The following is a 6,698-nucleotide window of genomic DNA, read 5'->3' as shown; positions in this document are numbered from 1 at the left end:
AGCACGGGTACTTAGTCACTGGCACTGCAGAGGTTAGGCGCTTGCCACAGAAAGCTGGGATACCTGCCTCCATTACCAGCTACCTCTTTTGAGAAAGCTGCCCCAAAACAGGCTGGCAAAAGGAGGGTACGGAAAGGCTTTGAATTCCTTTTCCACTCGAAACAGTGACCTAATCTCTCAGGTACTAAGAGCACTTCCTCTGCCAAACTTTCTTCCTTCGCTCCTCTCTTCACCGTTTCCCAGCAGCCTCTCAGCTCAGCTGGTTGGCTTTCTTGACTTTCCTGGGCTTTTTTCCACCATTCCCCCTTCACTTCTCATTTTAGCCCCATGTGTGCTCGTTGCTGTCCTCAGTCCTTTCACTCCTAATTGCAGCATCACCCTCGAGCCCCTTCATCTTCCCTTTGCAACTCTGTCTAGACTAGCATTTTTCCTCACATCTATGCAGTACACAAATAGAAGTGTTTCTAAATTTACTACTATACTGCGCTGTCATTCAGTAATGCCAGCCTCAAGCTGTCAAAAGCAACGATGGTCAGGTACAGAAAATCAGTTACTGTGGCTTAAAAAATGGAGGTTTTTTTTTAACATACTTTTTTCATTTTCATTTCCATTTGCCTTTTTTGTTTTTCTAAGGGTGACACTTAAGGGATTTGGTCATATTAACACTGATGGGAAGAACACTGCAAGTTTTGTGCTGAGACTGTTTACTTATTTTCCTGAAAGCAAACTCTTGCAGTCTCCACATTGCGGTAGCTGCATCTTAGAAAAAATACTAAACACAGTGATAGCTGGCAGCACTGCACTCTTGAGAGAAATTATCTGCCACTGTGGTTAAATCACCCAAGGTCATCGGCAACAGCAGGAGAAAAATCGTTGAAAACAAAGAAAAAGCTGATGTAAATACAGACGAGTCTTACACTTGAGTGAAAGAAAACTGGTGGCACAGGCTGCAGAGCACAGCTGTAAGGGCCCACATGACACTCGGGATGGGACAGCTTTCAGGATAACAGCTCAGTAAGTAACACACCATCACAAAGTATCACAAAGAAGGCACTACTGTCGTATAACAAACTAAAACATGCTTATTTTGGGGGGTGCAGAGAACAGTTTCCTGTGATGGTTTCAAAAATCACAAGCAAAAACTTCATCTTACTTGTGAAATGGGTTGAGAATGGCATCTAGTAGTAAGGTGTTCCCATGGCAGTCACCACTGAAGGCCTTAGGACTCATCTCCAGCAGACACCACTTGCTGACACACCCCTGTAAATGGGTCAGTTTAACACTGTTCTAACACAAAAGAATCATTTCACACTTCTGTAAAGATAACTTCATTTTAGAAGAGACCAGCTACTTATGAGAAGGAAAAAGAGCCCCATCTACTTCTCAGGTCAGATTTTCTTGTATGAGTAAGCCTGTAGCATGGTATGGGGTTTTTGTGACCAAAATACAGAACCTGGGATTTGGCCTTATTGAACCCCATGCAACTGGCCTCAGCCCATCAATGCAGCCTGTCCAGGTCCTTCAGCAGAGCCTTCCTGCTCTCAGGCAGATCAACATTCCCACCTGATTTGGTGTCTTCTGCAAACTTACTGAGGGTGCACTCAATCCTTTAATCCACATCATTCATAAAGATATTGAACAAGACTGGCCCCAAAACTGAGCCCTGATGGACACCAGTGGTGACTGGATTCCAACTAGATTTGACTCAATTTACCACAACTCCCTGGGCCTGGGCACCCAGACAGTTTTTAACTCAGTCAAGAGTACACTTGTCTATGCCATGGTCCACTTCTATGCAGTGAAGAGTATATATTGTCTATGCCGTAGTAGGATAATAGCACGTTTGAGACCACCTAAAGAACCTGCAAGTGCACAAATCCATGGGACCTTACAAAATCCATCCATGGCTCCTAAGGGTAGTGGCAGATGAACCTGGAAAGCTGCTTTCCATCGTATCCAAAAGTCATGGCAGACTGGTGCAGTTCACACTGACTGGAAAAGTGGAAACTTCCATTTTTAGGAGAGGAAAACAGGAAGACCCAGGGAACTACAGACCAGTCAGTCTCACCTCTGACCCCAGCAAGATCATGAAGCAGATCCTCCTGAAGGTTCTGCTAAGGCACATGGAAAATATGGAGGTGGTTGGCAGCAACCAACGTGGCTTTACCAAGGGCAAATAATCCCTGACTAATTTGGTGGCCTTTTATGATGGGGTTACAGTGTCAGTTGACAATGGAAGAGGAACTGACATCATACACCTGGACTTGTGCAAATCATCTCACTGTCCCACGTGACATCCCGGTCTCAAAACTGGAAGGATGCAGATTTGATGGATGGACCCCTCGTTGCATAAGGAACTGGCTGGATGGTCACTCTCACAGAGTTGTGATCAACAGGTCAATGCCCAGATGGACATCTGTGACAAGTGATGTTCCTCAAGGGTCAGTACTAGGACAGGTGCTGTTTAACATCTTTGTTGGAGACATGGACATGGGATCGAGTGCACCTTCAGCAAGTTGGTGACAACACCAAGCTGTGTGGTGTGTTTGACAGGGTGCATGGAAGTGATGCCATCCCGAGGGGACCTTGGCGGGCTTGAGAGGTGGGGCCATACCAACCTCATAAAGTTAAATAAGGCCAAATGCAAGGTCCTGCACCTGGGCTGGGACAATCCCAAGCACAGATACTGGTTGGGCAGAGAATGGATTGAGAACAGCCTTGAGGAGAAGGCCCTCGGGTGTTAGTCAATAAAAAGTTCAACGTGAGCTGGCAATTGCACCTGCAGCCCAGAAAGCCAATCATATTCTGGGCTGCATCAAAAGCAGTGTGGCCAGCAAGGCCAGGGAGGCAATTCTGCCCCTCTACTCCACTCTTGTAACACACCACCTGGATTACTGTGCTTCTATGATAATAGCTCCCTGAGTTACATGTCCTCTGGATTCAATCACAGCTTCACCTAGGCTTTCTGTGCACCATTAGATGTACACACAGTCCCACTAACTAGTCAGGCAGTTTCTAACACCGTCTTGAAAGCAAGAAGATTTGCGTAATTATTTTTCTGAAGTGCTTGATGGACATACACATATTAAGGCACTACACAGACTTTGACAAAGGCACAGAAACAAAGTGAGGACTTGTGAGATGTCCAGAATAGTCCCACAAGAACCTTATATGAATTAATATGCTTCATAAGGGGAAACATATGCCTTATCCCAAAAAGTACAACATCTAAATGATGATGAAGGCTTTGTAATGCCCATTAATGAAAAACACAGGTTCTAAAATGTTATGTGCAGTTGGAGACCTTCCATGCCACAGAAAACGTCTGATTTCAAAGCAAACATCTCAAGGGAGAGTAAATTTCTGCCAGCTAATTAAGCAGGTACTGCACAGCTGCTTAAGCGGCCACTTTCTCTCCCAATTTAGTTAGGTGAATCAGTTTAGTGAGTGGAAGGACAGCCCAGGACCAGACTCAGTACAAGGGAAGCTCATGGAGAGAATGCTGTGGCAGAGACAGAAGAACCACTTCTCTGGCAGCAGCTATTCACTAAATACTGATAGTGCTGCTTACCCTCTGCAGACAGTCTTTGTTTTGTGCAAAATAGCTAGGTTTTGTCTTGTTTTGTAAGCCAGCATGTTTTTCTTACCTCTGCCAGGTAGAACTATACAAAAAACCCGAACAATGCGGATGAGACAGTGTTCCAAAATATGCAAAATCAAAATCATAAGGAACAGATCTATGGCATGCTGATAGATGCATACTTGACAAGCAGGTATGTTTCCCTGCAACAAAAACTTCTATGTTCAGCAACTGTAGATAACTCTCCCTCAGTACTCAACTAGAAACACTGAATTTTGTAGTTGTCAAAAATTAATGAAGGCATAATGTAATAAACTGCAAACATGTACTCAGCAGCATCTGTTGCTTAAGTCTTCAGCTATACAGCCACTCCCAAAACAACAAGCAACTCAGGCAATTTCATTACTTGGAGATGCTTTACTATGTAACTTGCATGATGAGTTTGATTTATCACAAAGTATTACATAAGGTAGCACATAACAAGTCATAAAGATAATTACATTTTCTCTTGTATAGTCACTTGAAGATAAAAACATCACTCAAGTCAGAAAAGGTGATTAACCTACCCTTGCTTTGAGGAAAATTATACATCCAAAAGCAAACTTAAAAAGGCATCCTTATAAAAGACTCAGTCAATACATGAGCAAAAAAATTTTCAAAATGAAAACTTTTACTTCCAGTAATTAACAGCAATAAAAAAAATTCCCCCATAGCATTTTAATATAACACTAATTACTGATTGTAAGTACCTCCATGAAATACTTAGGAAGTTGCACAGTGTATCTTAAAAATGAAGATGCAGTATCGATACTACATCACTATTTTGCACATAGTATTCCAAAAATTATCTCACCTACCTTCTTCATTCTGATAATTTCATTAATTCAAATGGTCCAAAACATGCATGTAAATACTAAGTCACTGCCTGAAAACATTACAGACTGCTCAGGTCTTATCAAGATGTATCGTGAATGCAGTTCACCAGCAACAGTACAGGTAACGATGGGTAAAGACCTAACAGCATACACTTCACACGAAATAAGGAGGATAAATTTGTTAACCATGATAGAGAAAAGGTTGCCTTAATGCAGCTTTTCTGTTTTCATGGGAAAGGAAGATTACGTAATCACAACTCTTAGCAACACAGAAATGCTTCTCATTCCATCAATATCTTGGATGGATGTTAGATTAGAACTGAGTTTTGCAGATGCAGTGACAGGAGTTTGGGTTTAGTTGAGCCTTTTTTTGGTAGACAATTATTATCCAAACAGGAGCAAAGGAACTGGTTAAGCTGCTCATTCAGTTATTGCTATTTTCAAAGTGTCTTGGGAGTATCTGGAAGCTCTACAACAGTGAAACTAAGCTGTCATGCCATACAACTCCTTTAAAAGGAGAAAGAATCTGCCCAAACAGATCTTATTTCAAATTAGACTTCAAGTTTGGTCAATAAACATATCAGCTGACAATATATTCAGACATTTGTAAAATATTAAACTTATTTCCTGCCAATGTTTTAGTAACTGCACAATACAAAAAATTATGCATGATATAGGAGACATTAAAACTAATCAATAAATTTGAAAAGGTAACTGCACATTAATTGTTTCTAGTGGATCACACAGAACTATGTTCTTTGTTTAATACAATTCTATGCTGCTATCAGTGATGTGGGGAAAAGAAACAAACAAACAAAAATATAACCTTTTTAGGAAACAACACAAAAGAGGTAAAAAAAACAGGAGGAAGACAGTTCATCACTGGATCAGGAAGCCTTGTTTGAAAAAAATGCATTCTAGTCTTGCTGGATGTTAAGTCGTATCAAAGCTCATAAAAACCCCATAGACATAATATATGGCTAGGCTCTAGAAGGCAGGAAAAATGCAAAGAACTAGGTACTGTGATAGATAAACAGCTAAATAGAAACTATTAATGTGATGGTATAGCTAAAAGAATAAACATCCCCCAGATCTACAGGCAGAAAAATCTCTCATGGAAGTAAGGAGATGATACAACTGAGCATTTGTGGCATTTCCCAAAGGCTGCAGAAAAGTCAGGCAGAGTTCAAGAAGAAAAAATAATAAAAAAAAATCTGAACTATCGTGTACAGCTTGAAAACTTTATTTAGTTCATTTAGCTGAGGCTAATGGAGTTCCTTGATTATTCTGCATATGCATCCCCAGCAGGAAGAGATTTCTGGGTGGAGACAGGTTACAGGAATAGTGAACTCCATCCTGTCCCTCCCTCACACATAGCGGAGTTAGGCATCAAACTGAAGAAGACAGGTGAAAAAGCAGTTTCATATTCTTTCACCTTAGCTACTGTAACACAGTGGAATTCCCATCACTGTAAAAATAATAGATTATATGGCTTTCTACTTAAAAAAATAACCACACTTCGAACAAGAATCAGAGGATGGATAGAAAAAATAGTAGACAAGGTTCTACTGCCTATTTTATACAGGAGGTTAAGCTTACTAGTCTAGTCATTCCTTCAAGTGCAGTAATTGGTAATTATTTTACTATTATTCTTCATTACAATAATTCAAATCTTACCCCCTCTAGCGGTTGATGTTGATTTTTGTTATCTTCCTCAACTGACCGCATCATTTTCACCATGGGATGTTGAGAGTACAAGTAAGTTGAAGACATCACAAAAAGGAAAGAAGTGCTTTGTGGTTGCACAATGTATATCTGCCAAACATAAGCTTACTTAGAACTACTTATGAATATACATGCAAACATTATTGCTATAAGCAGTTCTGAAGTCACTTGGAAAAATCAAGTTAACCTCCTCACTGCTCTGCTTTTTTTATAGCTCATTCAACATAAACACATTTCAGGAAAGCAATGGTCACTGCATCTTTTCCCATTTCTTAAAGATTCTCAGTAGGTGCACAGTACTCATTGGAAGTTAAATATCTTGTGTAGCCACCTGCATCAGGCTTCGAAATTTGCACCAGGCAACACTACTTTAATCCAACATTTTGCTAACTGTAGCGGAGTGAGTCAACCATGCTAATAACTGTGCTACCTATTTGCTCTGGTCCCAGATATTACCTTCTCCTGAGCTAATTCAGCAAGCATGAAGACTAATGAGGAAGTATGTAGGAGTTATTTCC

Source organism: Chaetura pelagica, unplaced genomic scaffold (assembly GCF_000747805.2).
Source record: "Chaetura pelagica isolate M959 unplaced genomic scaffold, ChaPel_1.0 scaffold37, whole genome shotgun sequence".
NCBI classification, from domain to species: domain Eukaryota; kingdom Metazoa; phylum Chordata; class Aves; order Apodiformes; family Apodidae; genus Chaetura; species Chaetura pelagica.
This window is presented reverse-complemented; position numbering follows the sequence as displayed.